General features: G+C 37.5%; 1 long non-coding RNA gene across 1 annotated transcript; it reads left to right on the top strand.

The window, feature by feature from the left end:
• Positions 1-668: 668 nt before the first annotated feature.
• LOC140528041 (uncharacterized) lies at positions 669-17,160 on the top strand. Its single transcript, XR_011975032.1, has 2 exons — positions 669-968; positions 1,067-17,160. It is a non-coding gene; the product is annotated as an uncharacterized lncRNA (long non-coding RNA).
• Positions 17,161-17,858: the final 698 nt, after the last annotated feature.

Raw genomic sequence — 17,858 nt, 5'->3', positions numbered from 1 at the left:
CAAACAAGCTATATACAGGATAAATTAGAAATAATCAAGAGGGAAGGCACCAGAATTAAGAGGAATCAAAAAGGACTTCTTGTAAAAAGTTGAATTTTAGCTGGATCAATAGTGTCATATCTTTTTCAGTTGTCCTCTCTTCCACTATACATAGGAGAGCCTCAGAACACACTGTTAAACATAAGACCGTGTACTAAACTAAGAACAAATTTCATCATTATTTACTGACGCCACGTAAATTCAACAGTTCATTATTTACCTCTGGATCTCTCCGGTTTCACACAAATACATTCAAATAAGCAGAGACTTAAAATCCCACAGAGACTGGTCACCACACGTGTAGCCATGGATTTGGAATAAAAAGATCTGAGCTCAAATGCTGGCTTTGTTTTTTTATTAACTCTGCAATTGTAGATAAGTCACTTCTTCTCTTTGGACTCCATTTTCCTTCTTAGTCTATTTAAAATGAATTGAATATAGGAAAAAATCAATGGAGTAGCACTGTATTTTGGGAATTTGTACTTACATGAGCTAACCTGAGAACTATAGTGGGTCATAATGGAAAACACTTGGGTGATGATCATTGTAGAAATAAAAAGAAGCAATGTTTTCAGAAGACTATATTTCAGAACATTTTGGCAGGAGGAATTAAACAAGGTGTTCTGGGAAACAATCAATCACAAATGTGGTATAGACTGGTGATACTCATACTGAAGTAATGAACAACTTCAACAATTTGGACAACTGCCTAAGCTCTTTCTCTGCCAACAACTGTATCATGAATACACGTGACATGTCTTAATGGTTAGGTCACCCTTTAAAAGGTGGAGGAAACAACAAGGGTGTTTGCCATTCTGAATCTAATGCTGACCGAAAGGAGGAAGTGGTGGCTGAGGAAGAAATAATGAGAAACTTGGGAGCAAGTGAGTATTGCATCATAGAGTTCAGGAAAAAAATGGAGAAAAAAGGTGAGTATAAATCTGATACATACCCTAGATTTTGAAATAACATATTCCACAATATTCAAAGAATGATTGGAAGAATCCAACGACCTAATATTTTTCAGGGCAAGTCAGAACAAGAGGGATAAGAACCTCTCAAAAATGAAATTCTGAAGACATCAGCAGAAATTATTCTAATGAGGAGGTAAAGGAGCTGTCTAAAGAGAGCAGTTTGGCTACACAGGGACCTCTTTAAATGATTCATTTATCAAAAAAAAGGACACAAACACATATGTATATATGTGTTACATATACATACATATGTATTACATAATTGTATAGCCATATGTGTGCATATTGGTGTGTGTATACGATTCAGGTATTTGTTGTTGTTCAGTTATTTACGTGGTATCTGACTCTTCATGACAACATTTGGGTTTTTCTTGGCAAAGATACTACAACACTTTGCCGTTTTCTTTTCCAGCTCATTTTACATAAGAAGAATTGAGGTAAACGAGGTTAAGTGACTTGCCCAGAGTTACAGAGCTAGTAACAATCTGACGCCAAATCAGAACTCAGGAAGATGAGTCTTTTTTACTTCAGGCCCAGCATTCTATCCACCATGCAACTTATATATGTATTATATATGTATATACATGTATACATACATATATCAGCATATATGTGTGTATATATATGTGCACATACATAAACATACACATATATACAAAATCAGATAACAGAGAAGCAGAAACTTGCAAAAAAGACTTACTATACCAAAGTAAAGAGTACACAAAATGAACTGACTGATAGATAAAGGAAGCCAAAAGGGTTTATTGGTTTGGCTTTTAGATATGCTGGGGTAAAGAAGAGGGTCAGTCAGTCCACAAACACTTAGTAATTTACTATGTACCAGGCACTCTACTGCGTTCTGGAGATCCAGATATAAGCAAAAAGAGATTGTTTCTACCCTCAAAGAACTTACATTCTAATAGAAGAAGACCACATATAAAAGAAAGAAAAGTGTATGTGAATGGGTTGGGGAGTGCCTGTACAGGAGCATAGTGATGAAGTCTGCAGACTCAGAAGAAGAACCAGGAGAGGAATGAAGGGTGGCTGGCCTGGGGGCCCTTCTTCAAAATGGAGGTTCTGGGATCAACTCATCAATGGGAGAAGGGAGTCACAGGAATGGAGCAATGGTGAGAAGGCCATATGAGGTGGGCCCTTGGTTGCAGTAGTATGGAATAGTACTACTGGATATTAGCGAGAAGGCTGAATGAAACATTAATTCATTTTTATTCTAAATAGAATGTTTCTTGAGCTGGAAAAGAAAGAGGGAAAATGATTAACAGATAGTGAAAAAGTAAGATAAATGAGAAGATGATTAGACAGCATATAACTGTCCTCCATGTGTTTAAGTCACCATGCCTGGTGGAATACATGCTGGGGTCTTGAAAAAAACTGATAGAGATGATATCCCAGTGACTGTGAGTCAACAGGAGAGTGCTTGCATGACTGGAGGAGGGCAAACATTGCCCTGATTTTCCAAAATAGAGAAGAGGGTAGAGTCTACAAATGAGCCAATAATCTTAACCTCTCTTCCTTGGCAAAATTCCACAATGTGGTAATTATTTCAGGAATGATTTAAAAAGCGAAAGAGTAGACTAAAAGACCACATGGGTTTCTCAAGCAGAGATCATGCCCTTTCTGGGAACCTTTCCCTGTCTTCCCCCCAGTATTTCTTTTTATTTTTTCAGCCATTGTGGTATATGTGTTCTGACCACTTCTTCACCCTTAAGACTTAGAGGATCAAGGGATTCCTTGCCAAGAAACTGAAGGAAAGATGTTCTACCCCATCAGTGGATCTACAAGAAAACTGTCAATAAAATGAAGCACAACTTAAAGGGGCAGTAGAGAAAGCTGATAAAGAACAGTTGGTATAACGATACACACTTATCTTCTACCAAGTCCACCTCCTTACCATGGCACCCCTGATAAGTAAATGATGCTCTTTTTCCTTTATAGAAAGTATTTACTTAGGTGCAGAGATAAAGACAAACTTGTCATCAAAGAGAATGATCTTACTATTTTATTTTCATATGTTTTACTAAAAAGTTCACTAATGAATAAGTACATGACAATTAAAAAAACAGTTCAAGTCAGACTAAACTCATTTGAAAGAGGAACTAGACTAGTATGTCTGGAGAGTCAGCCTTTCCGTGTTTCATGAATTGTTCGGCAGTTTAATGAAACTTATGAAACCCTTCTCAAAGAAATGGTTTTTTTAAAAAAAATACATTAAGTGAAATACATAACATTGCAAAGGAAACCAATCATATTGTAATATAGTTATGAAAGTATTTTTAAAAAAATTCATAGCCCCTAGGCTAAGAACTCCTACTAGATATATAGTGTTCCTAAGTTTCTGCAAAGTGTTAGAAAGGTCTGTCATCTATTTTTGTGGATCAAGTGAAAGTGTGTGTGCTAGATGATAGTAGAATGAGATGAACACAAAAGCTGTTGAATTACCTGATCTCAAATAATAGGTCAAGGACAACCTGGAGGGAGGTGTCTTGGGTCCATACCTGTGCCAACTTATTTATCAGAAACCTGAAGGAATTCATAGAAAGCACTTGTCAAATTTTCAGCTGACACATTAAACAACCAAGTCAAGAGGCAAAAAGATATTGCCAGGCTACTACAATGAATTCTTTTTAACCTGATCTGTGATTTCATCAGTATAGGGAATTCCCAGGGAGGATCTTTCTACACCAATACAAATTAAGAACTACTCTGAAACTTCTTATAGAACTGTAAGCAGCATGTGTCAATGCTAGGATATGGTCCCAAGCCCTCCCAATTCCAAGGTCACCTCTATCAGCCATGCTACATGATAAATTTATTAGTTTAGAATGAAATGAATATGAAACTCTTATCCCTGAGTTCTAAAAATGCAATAAATTTCATAAATATTAGATGAAAAGCATGTGAATACCTTATGAAAAAGATCTATGAGTTAATAGTCTACAAGCTTGATATCAGTCAACAGGGATAACATGATATCTCAAAATGCTATTAGCTAAAGCTCAGAGTGGAGCAGTGTCCAGAATGAGGGAAATAATGATTCTGTCATGTCTAGTCCTGATCAGACCACAACTGCAGTACTATATCTTCAGTTCTAGATGCCACATTTTAGCAAGAATAATCCATAAGTTGTAGTGTTTTCAGAGGACAGCAACAAGGATAGAATCAAAGACCAAGATCACTTATCAACATACGTAGAAGGAATTTTTGGTTAGGTATAAGCTGGACAAGAAGACCTGAGGTTATTCAATTCTTAGAATCTACAATCTGTAAAATAAAGGGACTGAACTAGCTTATTTTTAAGATTCTTCCACGTTTATGTTTTATGATTCATCTTCCTTGAACAAAAGAACAAGACATTAGCCCAGGAAGAAAAACAAACAATAAAAGATACCAACAAAACAGGACAAAAGGAGACTGCTCCCAGAAGCTCTAAGGTCCAAATGCCAGCTTTCCTGCTTCTTTTATCTCTCAAAAGCGTAGGTAGCTCTATAAGCATTCCCCACTGGGTAGAAAGGGGGCAGAGTCTTTATAACCTGTTTAGCAAGGCATCTTGAGCTGGTTCTCATTGCTTTGCTTGGATAGGGAAAGAGCAACTTCACAGTTAGAATGCTCTGTGTGGAGGATATCGTTCTACAGGTGCCCCATGGCAAGTGAATCATCTTTGTGTCAGCATGACACTTCCCTGTGGTTTGTGGCAAAACCAGCTTCCAGGCAGATAAAAACTTGATTTTCTTCCGTGGTAGTTGCGTTGTTCAATGCTTTACAAGGATGCCCTGTTGTAGCTAGCCATGTATCTATTGATACCTTATTTTCCCCTAATTGTTAGTCTCCTACAGAAAGCAGAAACACTGAAAACAATTTGCATCCTCTGCCCCTCACACAACCTGTGATTGGATGGGAATATTGATTGTCATCATTGATTGCCTTTATAGGTCATTAGCATGGCCGATACTTTGTTCCCCAGACAAGCTTCTCTATGCACACAAAACTGAACCACCTTTGAGCCACTCTTCCTTCTCACTTAACCTTCTCTTTGCACATCAAATGATTAACTTCAAGACAATCACGTTGCCTGTCCCTGTAAGATCCATAGTCAAACTCAACCTTCCTTTCCTCAAGTCAATTCTTTAAGCATCCAACAGCATGGGGTCTAGGAAACATGTAATAGGAGAGGTGTCAATATATAGTAGAAAGATCACTGGACTGAGAATGAGAAAACCTGAATATAACACCTCCTCCTGACCCTAAACTGGCCATCGCCCCCCATCACTTACTAGTCGTATGACCTTGGGCAAGTCATTTTAATCTCTCTTAGCTTGTTTCCTCTTCTGTGAAATGAGGCTATTAACCTGCTTCAGGAGCTTGCTATTAAAAAAAAAGGGAGAGGGGGTTCTTTAAATCTTAAAGCCAAATTACACAAAAAGTAAACTATTTTAAAGTGCTATGTTAATACTACTTATCATCATCATCAACAACAACCACAGGAGCAAAGGAGATTTCATCTAGAGAACAACAAAAAAAGGAGGCTATAACAGTTTTGCTCAAATAGATCTGTCATGTCGAAAAGGCAAGAGTTTAGTTCTGTGTTGCTCCAGGGGGCAGATTTGAGATCAAAGGGAGAAAATCCCAGCAAGGCTTACTTCAGATCCATCTGAAGAAGAACACTGTAACAGCCAGAGGTGTTCAACAAGGGGAGGGGTCCCCTAATGAAATCACCGAAGTGCTGACACATAGACTGAATAGTCCTTGATCTGAAATATGGGAAATTCTTGTGTTAGGTAGAAGGTTGACCTGATGACCTCTAGGGCCTTTCAAAACTCTTAAGATCATATGATTCAAAACCTGCCTCCCTTGGCCCCCCAGTCTTTTTGCACATTCCATTTCATACAAATTAATGTGTTTCTACTCTCTGAGGGCTCTGTATGCTATATTGCACTCCTCATCCCAGAGTTCTCCAGTACCCTTAAGGGCTTAGAAGGAGGGATGTCTCTCATTTCTGTCATTTGCTCAAGCCTCTGCCAATTGTTTCCCCCAATTTTAGGAGTTCAAGAACCCCAGTTCTATTTAACCACTAAATAGTTAGATTAGCTTTTCCAAAGAAATATTTACTTCAAAGGTATAATAGGAGTAAATATACAAACATTTCCTCCAATGCCCTACTGCCATCACCCTTATACCACCTAGTTTCTAGGCTGAGGAAAAGATTAGATTCACAATTTAGCTCAATTCCTATATAACACAGTCCCCACCAAGTTCAAATCCAAAGCCTTCCATGGGCTACTGTCTTGTGACTCTGGCTTCTCAAGGCTTCCCTGTTGGCTACAACATCTAACCTGAAATGCAATGGATGGCCTGAAGCTCTCATGTTGAGGACTTCACTCCCTTCACCTAGAACTGAAAAGGATAAATGAAACAGGCCAAAACCCAAAGCCCACTTCTCAGGACCACAAGGCCTAGGATAGAGGGATAAGAAGGAGGATGGCCCTTAGGCCCTCTTCCCGTATCACATGGTTGTTGTTGTGTCTGTCTTTCATTTTTGAAGAGGATCATGACATCAGAGAAATGATGACGACTTGCACTTGACTTTGTTTTGAGTGAGGGAAGGATGTGCAGGTCACTAGCCTCACTTTCTTCTCCTGAGCCATCTGGATCCAGTGACCAGATATTCATCAGGATGGCTGGAGATGGCCCATGATGCAATGGGAGACCTTGGCCTCTTTGGCCTTGAGTTGTAGACTGGGTCTCTACCTAAACTCCACCGGAGGGCTGTTTCCTGGACCCCTCCTGGCTAAAGAGTGATTATAAATTGTAACTGTTTCCCTTCCCTTCCAGCTTGATTTAGTTATTTTTTTCTTTTGCTCTTTAAAGGGGTCACCCCCTAAATGCTTCTTAAACAGGCCTATTCACTGTATGTGCATTACCTCACCCTCAGAGTATATATTGAGACTTCTTTTTTGGACCTGGCCAACATGGAAATTTGTTGACTATACATGTGTGTAATGGTTTTTTAAATTTTTTTTTATTTCTTGCTTTTTCCATGGAGGGAGGGAGAGGTGAGAGATAAGAATTCAGACCTGAAAATATAATAATATTGATTTTTAAAAAGAATCAGATCCTCTGTGATTTTGATACTAATACACCTAACTCCTTTTTTGGTCTTATGTGTTCTTGGTGATTCACATGATAAAAATACAATGAAGATATAAGTATAGATATAAGTACTTATATAAATACAGACGTAAGTACTTGTACAATATAAGTACAGTAAAAACAAGCAAAACATGGTATAGTGGATACAAGTAGTCAACCTTAGAATCAGAAAAGTAGGAGTCCTGTCTCTGACACATGCCGACTGTGATTCTGGGAAAGTCACTTCAACTCTCAGTGCTCCAGGAAATTCTCTAAGACCCTCAGTTTCCTCATTCCTACTATGAGAGTGACAAGCAGTGGAATAGAGAGGAAAGAACACTAGTTCTAGAATCAGAGGCTCCAATCCTCTCTCTTTCCGTTATATAGTGTCCCAAAAGTCGTAGTGCTGTTTGAAGCATAAAACTACACTAAAACTTTTGGAACACTCTGTGTTATACAGTGTGGTCTTGGGTAAGCCTTTCTGGACCTTAGTTGCCTCATATAAAAGAAGAATATTAGACTATATGGCCTTTTAGGTCCCTTTCAGTTCTGTTCCTTTAACAAAGTTCAGTTTCTTTAATAAAGGGATTTACCATACCTGGAATTGCTACACTGATGAAATCTTAGGTCCAGGACAAAGTATAGGACAGGATAGGAGATTTCCCATTGAAAAAAGTTTCATTTTTGCTTTAATATTTTAAGTTACTAATAATTGCTCTATCCATTTCCCTCCCCCCTTTCTGTTCTTCTTTTCCTACTTTCTGTGCACTTAAGTACATTATAGTTTTATATACTAAATTAAAAATCAGGAAAAGAAGCTTTTCTCAACCTCTCTTAATTCTAGTGCCTTCCCTGTCCTATTTATTTCCTACTTATGATATATATAAATACATTTATCTATTATATATGTGTATATGTATATATACACATATATAATATATATATATATCTTGCTTGCGCATCCTTTAGATCATAAGATCTTTGAGGGCATGTACTGTCTTTTGCTTCTTTTTATATTGCCAGCACAGTGTAGCACATAGTAGGAATTTACTAAATGTTTGTTGAATGACTGACTGATCAATTAAGTCCCAGAGGTGGCCCTTTGTATAGAGTTCTGATCTGGATTCAAGAAGACCTGCATTCAAACCTTATTTCAGACTCTTTCTAGCTGTGTGACTCTGGGCAAATGATTTAATTTCAGTCTGTCTCAGTTTCTGCATCTATGAAATGGGAATTATAATAATACCTACCTCCCAAGGTTGTTGTGATGATGAAATGAGATAATATCTGCAAACCTTAAAGCACTGTATAAATGCTAGCTGTCATCATTATTGTCATTATTTGCTTGTTTAATACGTCTTCTTTATATCTGTCATTATCCACCAACACACTCATTACCCTGAGTAGACAGACAGACAGACAGATACATCAAGATAAAGATACACGTATATATATATATATATATATAGATAGATATACATACATTTTATGTATATCTATATATACACAAGCAAAACCAATAAAACACCTCAAATTCATCACTTTTCTTTTAAAAAGTGGAAGATATATTTCCTCATCCAGATTTTAAAGTCATGATTAGGTACTGCCTTAGTCATTTATGAAGTCTTTCAGAGTTTTTTTCTCCTCTACTTACAATCATATAAATTGTTCTCTCGCTTCAGTTTACTTCACTCTACATTAGTTTAAAAAAATCTCAACATATTTATTTGAATCTGTCATTTTCCTTCTTATAGTGCAATAAAATTCCATGACATTTATACACCACTATTTGTTCAGCCATGCCCCAATCAGTGACTACATGCTTTGTTTCCATTCCTGTGCTACAATGAAAAGTGCTGCAATCCTTATTTTTATGCAGATGGATTATTTCCTTGACCTCCTTGAGGTAAATGCCTAATAGTATTAGCATATACAGTTTAGTGACTTTTTGGGGTTTGGTTCCATATTATTTCCAGAATAGTTGAACCAATTCATAGCTTTGTGCCTGTTTTCCCACAGTCTCTCCAATGATTGCTATTTCCCTCTCTTTTAATGTTTTCCAGTCTGATGGCATATGAAGTGAAACCTCAGAGATGTTTTCATTTGAATTTCTCTTATTATTAGTGAATTTGAGTATTTGTTCAGTTGTTGATAGCTTGGATTTCTTCCTTTGAGAACTGTCGGTTCATATTCTTTGGCCACTTATTTATTGAAGTGACCCTTATCCTTATATGTGTGTGTTAAATCTTTAAATATCTTGGATATTAGAGCTTTCAAGGGTTTTTAGATCACATTCTCTTGAATGGACAGAAACTTGTACATAGCAGTTACACTCAGATACAACAGAATTTCTATTTAATCAATTGTCTCTCTGAATGTTTCCTTCCATGAACACCAGATGGCAGTAGAGACCCTGCAATATGTGCTTTCAATAGGAAGTCTCTAAACTGAGACAGCCTAGCCAAATTCATGAAGGTTCATTACCAGGTTGATTATAAGTAATGCAGCTTTTAAGCACAACACTCAAAGATTTTTCTACCCTGTCATAGAAGTTTCTAATCTGCTTTGGTGAAAATGACATCCATGACATTTGTATGATGGATTGGTAAAATAAGTATAAGGTACTATGCTAGATTTTGAGATACATAATGCTCTAAAGGAACTTATAATCAACTGAGATTAGGGAACGGGAAGACAGGTACACAAATAACTAATATGGAAGAAAAAATCATGTAATTCTAAAGAAGAAATGCAAGAAAAATATTGAGAGAAATATGGAAAGGGAGAGACCACTTTTACTTGGGGGGAAGATAAAGGAAAGCTTCATGGAGGAAATGACAATTTGAGTTGGGCTTTGAAGGAAGGAAAGGACCTCAACAGATGGAGTTGTGGTTGAGAGTCTCTCTCAGGCCTAGCACAATGGCTAATCACACTCTACTAGGTGAGGCCCAGAGGGGCCGTGATCTTTTCCAGTCTCAGTCTTTTACATGACTTATAGTTTGCTTGGGGTGTGCTGCTCTGTCTTCTCAGCAGGGGACTCTGTTCTCAGTACTTTAATTCTACCTCACACCTTAGACTCCTGAGTCAACAATTCTATTTTTGGCTCTAGTCTAAGAAGTCCTCTCCCAGTGGAAGAGAGGAGGAAATAAAAAAGTTCTCCAGAGTACAAAGACAAATCAGATATCGATATCGAACAAGTAGTTTCATTCCTATATAGGAAGGGAACTGCTGAACAGTAAAGAATCATAACCTATTCCTAGACTCTGAAAAATTGTAAAATAGTTACATGCCATGAGCAAGCCTCCATAGGACATCTTCAAATGGGTTGTTGGTTAGTTTGTTTACATTTCACTTTCATTGAGCAGAGTCTGATCAGTGCCAAGTGAGTTCTTTGCTTTCTGGTGGTTTCTCTCTTTGTGGGTCACTTTTCCCTTCATAGACTGTTCACTCATTTTGTCTTTGCCAGAGCTTCTGTTACTGGGGCAAGTGGCCCAATAGCCGATACCCTAGCATAGTCCCTGGTGTATAGGACAGTCCCTGGCCCTTTGTAAATGTTTATTGATTGACTACTCAAGTGCCCAAGAAGTGTGTGTGTGTGTGTGTGTGTGTGTGTGTGTGTGTGTGTGTGTGTGTGTGTGTAGGAAATGGTGGTGTTAGTTGCCTTTTGAGATCCTACAAGGCTTTATACCAAAAGAAAAAGTTTTAAACAGGAGATCTCTGAAATAGATTTATGAAGAGGCTTTGCTTTCATGGTGCTGGCCAAGTGTGCAGAGCATCCCTCCACCTACCCTTTGGAATTCAGTCTTTATACCTTAAGGCCAGAAGGAAGGAGAGGTCTGAGGTGGGAGGGATTGCTTGCTTAATGTGCACATTAAGTTCTAGCTGAGTAGCCAGTTAAAAGTGTCCTTATGGCAGACAGAAAGCACGCGGAGGATATCTGAGTCTTCTCTGAAGTTGGGGGTAAAAGGATCTCTCCATTATTCATCCCAAGGATGGGTTACGTACACATGAGGAATGATATAGGAAAAAGCAAGGGAAAGGAGGAAACAGGAAAAGAGAGTGATGGAATGTCATCCAGTTTGACAGGAATGTAGACTATATGAAACAGGTTCAACATGAGACAAATCTTGGCAGGCAAATTGGAACAAGATTGTCGAGGTCCTTTAATGCCATAAATGATGCTTTACTTGTTAGATGATAGGGAGCTCCTGAAGAGGAATAAAGGAGTTCCATAGCCATGAGAAGTATTTTAAGATTACCTGGACAATAGAAATTGGTGGTAACACATTGGAAAGAAACTAGACTGAAGACAGGAAGGATAATGAGGAGGTCTTTTTATAATAATAAAGTCAAGAAAAAAATAATTGATAAGATCAATATTACTATTGCCCTGGAAACTCCTGTGACAGTCTCCTTCTCTGTGGTTCTGTCCACAGTCTATGGGACTGCCTGGATCAAGGCTCCCTTCCTTGGTCACCACTCTTCAATGTGAGTTGTGTCGCCAGGTAGAATATAAACTCTACAAAACAGGGACTCACTTTATATTTGTATTCTCAGAGGCTTTCAGATTAATTGAGGTGAGAGCTTGAACCAGGGTGTTTGCATTTGGATTGTCTGTAAAAAAAGTTTTATATTTATAGCCTGCAAGGTCATAAAAGATATTCTTGAGATTGAAGTTGTAACAAAACTCTTTTGTTTATATCCATTTCTTAACCTCCTTTTGATCGTCTGTGTACTTTTTAACGTTTCCTTGACACCCTTTTTTCTGGCATTGCTATCATCATTCACACACAACTCTCCCCATACTACAAAATAAAAGCCATCCCTTCTAGCAAATAAATGCAGTCAAGTAAAACTAATCAAGATCTGAAAATCTACAGCTCATTCTGAACCTCTAGTTCTTCACCTCTCAAACAAGAAGAGGAAATTCAACCATTCTCAGACTTCTGAAGTTGTGGTTATTCTTTGCGCTGATCAGAGTTGTGAAGTCATTCAAAGTATTTTTTTCCTTTACAATTTTGCAGTCATTTATATGTTGCTCTCCTAGGGCTTGCTGCTGAGCACTAAGTTCATCAAGGCATCAGTTCATACAAGTTTTCTCAGGTTTCTCTAATCTATCCTAAAGGAAGATAGATGATGTAATAGAGAGAATACTAGACCTGAAGTCAAGATGACCTGAATTCAAATACAGTCTCAGACACTTTCTATGTGGCCCTGGGCAAGTCATCTAACATCTGTTTGCCTCAATTTCCTCAACTGTAAAATGGGGATAATAATAGCACCTGCTTCACAGACTAGGAGCTTCATAAATTCTTATTCCCTTCCCCCTCCATCCCTTTTGTCATTATTTACAGTACGTAATAGTCCATTATTTTCATATAGCATACTTTATCTAACCATTTCTCAATTAATGGACATCCACTTCGTTTCTTTGTTCTGTCTTTGATACAACAAAAAGTGCTGCTATAAATATTTTTTGTATGTGCTTAATATGAAGTTTAGTGATCTTGGGGCATAGTCTTAAATTGCTTTCTAGAACACCTAGGCTAACTCAAAGTTCCATCAACAGTGTCCTGCTGATTGACTTGTTTTTTTCACAGTTCTTCTAAGAATTGTTCTTTCCCTCCTTTTCCCCCCATCATTGCCAATCAGATTGCATTTCTTTTATTATTAGTAATTTGGAGCACTTTTTATTTGGTTATTGATAACATTTTTATTGTATTTCTTTCAAAAACTGGTCATATCCTTTAACCATTTATCTATTGGAGAATGACTCATATTGTCATATTTTTCTATTAATTTCTCGTATAGCTTGGATATTAGACTTTTATGAAGGAATTTCCTGCCAAGGATTTTTCCCATTTCACTTCTGTCCTTCTAATTCTAACGGCACTGACTTTGTTTGTATAAATGATTTACAATTTTATATAAACATTATCGATCATTTTACCTTTTTGGTCCTTTCTGTTCCTTCTTTGGTTAAGAATTTTCCCACTGTTTGTACTTGTAAAAGGTGTATTACTCTTTCATCTAATTTGTTTATATATGACTATGATCCTACAATGAAGGTTGCAATATATTTTTCCAATAGAGAGAGGAAAGAAATAATGAAAACATAAGAGAGAGTTTGATGGAGGAAACTGAAATGCAGTGGAAGATACATGTACAAGCATTAACTTTATTTTTTAATAATTATGCTTTACTTATTTTAACATTCATTCTAAAAAATTTAGTTCTAAAATTCTCTCCCTCCCTTCCTTATGGAAAAGCATATTTCCATAATAGCAGTGTTGGGAAAAGAAAGAAGAAAAATAAAATAAATGGAAAGAGTATGCTTCCATCTGCGCTCAGAATCCGTCAGTTCTCTCTGGAAGTAGATAGCATTTTTCATGAGTTCATTGAAATTGTCTTGGATGATTTTATTGATTAGACTAGCTAAGTCTTCCACAGTTGATCATCACTATAATATTGCTATTACTATGTACGATGTTCTCCTGGTTCTGCTCACTTCACTTTAGAGGCGTTAACTTTAGCAAGAAGATGTGACACCTCTTCATCTGGGTTGTTGCAATTGCAGGGAAGGAGAAGGCATCAAGTCAATAAGCACTTATTAAGTTCTTTCTGTGTGCCAAGCTCTATATGAAGCACTAGAGATGCAAGTTCCTAACCTGGGTTTGGGTCTGTGCAAGAGTAGATTGCTGCTGATCTTCACCTTTATCATCCAGCTGGAAAGCTCTGTTGGTTCAAAGTGGCAGAATTGTAGGTTTCCCTTTGGTTTGGATTTCCTGCCTTGCTTATTTATCTGCAAACTGGGCTAGCTGCTGAAAGTGAGCCCCTGCTCTGAGCGTGGAGTCTGATTCATACCCCAGTTGCTGCTGGATTCTTAGCTTCCTCCTTTCGTGGTTTACTCCCCAGGGCCTCCCTAACTGGGAAAGGCTGTAGGTCTGTATCCCAAAGAGATAAAAAAATACCAAAAAATAAAAGGACTATGTGTACAAAAATATTTATAGCAGCTTTTTTATGCTAAAAAGAATGGCAAAAAATTGGAAATTGTGGGGATGTCCATCAATTGGGGAATGGTTGAACAAGTTGTTGTATATGATTGTGACAGAATACTGTTGTGCTTTAAGAAATGATGAACAGGAAGACTTCAGAGAGGCCTGGAAGGACTTATATAAACTGATGCTGAATGAAAGGAGCAGAACCAGGAGAACTTTGTACACAGCAACAACCACAGCGTGCAAGGAATTTTTCTGGTAGACTTAGCCTTCACAGCAATGCAAGGACCTAAAACATTCCCACTGGACTCTTGAGGCAAAATGCCTTCCACATCCAGAGAAAGAACTATGGAATTGGATCACAGAATGAAGCAGAATATTTTCTCTTGTGTTATGTTTTGTTTTGTTTGTCATGGTTTCACCCACTCATTTTAATTCTTCCATGCAACATGACTAAGGTGAAAAATGTATTTAATAAGAATGTATGTGTAAAACCTATATAAGATTGCATGTTGTCTTGGGGAGGGAGGGGGGAAAAGGGAGGGAGGGAGAGGGGAAAAATCTAAGATATATAGAAGTGATTGTAGAAAACTGAAAACAAATTAATTAATAAAAATAAATAAAATGAAAAAGATAGAAATGATGATCAGGATGCTCTCAGAAGAAAACCGGGAAAGGTTTACATGAATTGTTGCAAAGTAAAATGAGCAGAACTAGGAAAACTTTGTATGTAGTTAAAGTATGATGATTTACTATGAATAACTTAGCTATTCTCAGCAATACAATGATATGCAACAATTCTGTAGCATTTATATGAAAGGTGCTGTTCATCTACAGAGAAAGAAGTGATAGAACCTGAATTTATTTTCTTGTATGTTTTTTGAATGTTTTTTTTCACAGAATGACTGATATGGAAATGGGTTTTGCATGAGTACATATATATAACCTAAGTCAAATTGCTTGCCTTCTCAATGGGGCAGGGGGGGAGAATTTGGAACTCAAAATTTGAAAAAAAATATTAAAATTGTTTTACATGTAATTGGGGAAAATATTAAGATTAAAAGGAAAGACTTAACTACTCTGATCAATATAATGATCCAACACAATTTCAAAGGACCATTGATGAAAAATGATACCCACGTGCAGAGAGAGAGCTGATGAACTCTGAGTGCAAATTGAAGTATACCATTTTCACTTTTCTTTATATTTCTTGCTTTTTGTTGTATTTTTTGCAGCATGGTTAATATGGAAATATATTTTGCATGACTTCACATGTATAATTGATATATTACTTGCCTTCTCAACGGATGGGGAAGGGGAGAGGAGAGAATTTGGAACTCAAATTATTTTTAATGAATGGTAAAAACAAACAAATAAATGGGCAAATAAATGAATAAACAAATCAATGAAAAGGAAGGATAGTTGAGGGATGGTAATATGACAAGAGTCTGGGAATGACGGTGAAAAGCAAGGAGTAGGTTGTTTAAGGGTTACATTCTCAGTAGGTTGGACTAGATTGTCTCAGAGGTCTCTTCCAACTCTGAAACTGAGGAGTTCTCTATGCTAGCTCTATTTTTAGGATCTGTGAGATGGCATGAGAAGGGCAAGGGAAGAGCTACATTAGAAAAGGCAGCTAAAGATGTAGTCTTCATGGGAAGGCCAGGTTTCACTTCGTATTAAGAGATGGAAGATGTGTAGGAAGAAAAACTCCAGGATTAAAAGGAGTTTGTTGCCAATCAGACAGTTTCCAAAGGACAGTGGAATGAGTGGATGGGGGAAGGGAGGGACTGCAGGAAGTAAGGCTGGAATGAATAGGGATGAAAGTATAAGGGAAAGTAGCAGGATAATGGGTCTTATTATATATGGTGGTGTACGTGTATGACTGGGATTAGGGTTGTAGGACTATGGGATATGAGCTGGAGGGGTGAATTAATCATAAGAGAAGGGAGAAGACTTAGCAGAAAGAGATGTCTGCCTATAATGTTGGTGGAAATACATTGATGGCAAATTTCACAGTCTAGTTCATCATCCCCTTTGTTTTCCAGGCTTATCTCAGGATCCCTCCTGCCACTAAGAGAGTTTAGACCATCAGTGACAAGTAGGCAAGGGCCTGAACTACTAACGTCAGAATATGGCCCATCAATTCAATTCATTCCACTTTGATTTAATTCAACAAGTATTTGTTACTAACTATGTGTCAGGCATATGGTAAGTGCTAGAGATATTAAATAAAATGAAAAGTCCCTCCTTTCAAACAGATTATATTTTATTGTAGGAAACCACATGCACAAATAAACTAAAAATACACGTATATGATTTCATTGGCATAGCATTTCTCCATCAGGAAACTCCCTGTATCAGTGTAGATCAGCATTCACTCTGCAAGTTCTTTTTATTTGCCTGAGGTTCTGAGAGGTTAAGTAAACTGCTCAGTCATCACACAGCCAATATATGTTGGGGACAGGACTTGAATTTGAGTGTTTCTCAGAACATGTCTATTCTTCCATAATGAGTGTCATAAAGAAATAGAAAGGAAACACAGAGTAATGTTTTGTAGGGTAGCATGAAAACCTGGGAGAGGGGAGATCAAGAAAAGCGTTTTTGTCCAGAGCATTTTAAAATATGGATTTGTCTGTGATATTCTTAATCCAATCTGAGGATGTTCTCCTGCCATCAATCCTGAATACTGAAGGCTCTTCACCTAGTGAAGAAAGTTTTTCATCTCATCAAGGTAGGAGTACATCTTAACTGATTAAAATATACTTAAAACCCCCTATGCCAATTTGATGAGCAGCTACATGGTAGAGTTAAGAGTGTTGAGTCTAGACTCAGGAAGACTCATCCTCCTGAGTTCAAATCTGGCCTCAGATGCTTACTAGCTGTGTGATCTTGGGCAAGTCACTTAACCTTGTTTGCCTAGGTTTCTACATGTGTAAAATGATCTGGAGAAGGAAATGGCCAACCTCTCTCGTTACTTTCCTCAAGAGAGCTGGACACAACTGAAATGACTGAACGATAATGATAAACACCAATTTGATTTGTTTCTACGGATATAAATATTTATATATGTAATATATAAATACGTTTCTACAATAACCTCTTGTTTGAATTTAGCTTTCTCACTCAGACAGTTTGACTCTGGCCTGCCCAGCTTTGCCTTTTACTTGATCTTTAATCATGCTGACCTCGGAGCACCTGATATCATCTCTAGCCTGGACTCATGCCATTGTCCTGCATTTTGCCGGTTTTGAATTTCCAGACTGCCACTTACCTACAATAGCATCTCATTTGTCCACAGCACTCACCAGGCAGCCTTACCTATTTGGAACACAACTAAGGCCTTGAAATCAGGCAAGAAAGGCTTCCGAGTCATCAAACTGGATGCCACAAAGTCTTTGCACCTTACTCATAAGACAGGATACCTCACCCCATCTTTTTCCTCAGTACCTAGTTATTCTTATTTTGAACACAATTTAGACAGTTTGGAAAATCTGGCTTCCTAGCCCATAGCAAGTTAAAAATAACAAATTACCAGATATGCTAGAAGCAGACACACAGATAATGGCAGAGGAGGGGCTATAAAAAAACTGTAACAGAAATGAACTCATCCACACCCCAAATCACAGAACTAGAGAGCATTCAGTTTAGGGACACATTTCTAAAGGACTCTAAAGGGCATCACTGTCTTGCAGTATAATACAAT

The sequence above is a fragment of the Notamacropus eugenii genome, chromosome 2 (assembly GCF_028372415.1).
Source record: "Notamacropus eugenii isolate mMacEug1 chromosome 2, mMacEug1.pri_v2, whole genome shotgun sequence".
NCBI lineage: Eukaryota > Metazoa > Chordata > Mammalia > Diprotodontia > Macropodidae > Notamacropus > Notamacropus eugenii.
Note: the sequence above shows the minus strand (reverse complement) of the source record. Positions and strands in the feature narration are given on the sequence as shown.